We start from the raw sequence: 1,187 nt of genomic DNA on the forward strand, positions 1-1,187 counted from the left end.
TTCTTTATTTATTGTAAAACAAGGCAGTCACTGAGCCATACTGAGCTCAAGAAACAATTCTATCTGGAAATACAGCTACAACAACACAAACACTGGCAGTACAGTCAGCCATTACACTGCACAAAGCAAGTCTGCTGCACAGTACCTATGCCATAGGTAACTTGTAAAAATATTTGTTATTGATTGAAGTCTCACTTTGTCTTTTACAGAGCATGCAGTGCCAAAGAGCCAATCGCTTCAGGGATCATCCCTCTTCCTCTTCACATTCCCCAAGATGAAAACCTTCAGCAGCAAACGAGTGAGGCTAACGCACAGAAAGAGACCACACACCCACATCTTTGTGAGGTATGTAAGGAATTACTGTTTTAAGTTAGAGACAGGCAGGTATCCACTCCACCACAAACCCTCAAGCGAGCTAAGCCTAGTCCTTCCCCTACAGGGCAGATAGTCTCAGGCATCTCAGATCCCACAGGCAACGCAGAACAGTAGCACTGACATAAGAAATAATCCCACCAAAAAGCCTTCAGGAGCCAATAATTCTGCAAAAAGGAATTATCACTCAGTTACCAGTATTTTAGAGGTAGGCATTGAAATAATAATAGAATTTTATCCTGAAGGCATCCTTCACAGTTTTGCTCTAGTAAGAAGATGAAGCAGGAGACAAGCAATTGAGGGAGAGCTAGCTTTTCACTATTTAAATCCAGATCTTTTTAAGTCCCCCATCTAGCAATTGGGCACACTCTTACATACCAAGTAGAGTGTACTGTATCTGCCCAAAGAGATAGCTTAATTTTTTTTATATATATATAAATCAGTTGTCCTCAGAGAGCTCTCAGAACAGCTTTTACCAGCATTTCCATTTATTTCCCCATTTGGTTATGTTTTTTCTTGCCAAGAAGAAATGACAATAAAGCCCTAGAGAGCATAATAGCAGCATCCCTCCTTCATAATCACTCAGCCTACTTAGAGTGTTGATAGTGTAAACCACCCATAGCACACACAGGACCAACATAAGCGGCAAGCAGCTCAGTCTAGCTCACCTCCAGCCACTTCCCCAAACCTTAGTTAGCAGGAAATTCCCTGTACCCCCTAAGGTATAAGGCCAGAGCCATTCCAAAGAGATCTTACCTGATGCTTGTAATAAAGTCATCTTCTTCAGCAGGATACAGAACCCAGCTTCTCTTCTC

General features: G+C 42.0%; 1 long non-coding RNA gene across 1 annotated transcript; it reads right to left on the reverse strand.

The window, feature by feature from the left end:
• On the reverse strand, window positions 1-1,187 carry LOC116653527. Its single transcript, XR_004307566.1, has 2 exons — window positions 1,129-1,187; window positions 1-539 (listed from the first exon to the last, which is right to left on the reverse strand). It is a non-coding gene; the product is annotated as an uncharacterized LOC116653527 (long non-coding RNA).

This window comes from Coturnix japonica, chromosome 5, assembly GCF_001577835.2.
Source record: "Coturnix japonica isolate 7356 chromosome 5, Coturnix japonica 2.1, whole genome shotgun sequence".
NCBI classification, from domain to species: Eukaryota; Metazoa; Chordata; class Aves; order Galliformes; family Phasianidae; genus Coturnix; species Coturnix japonica.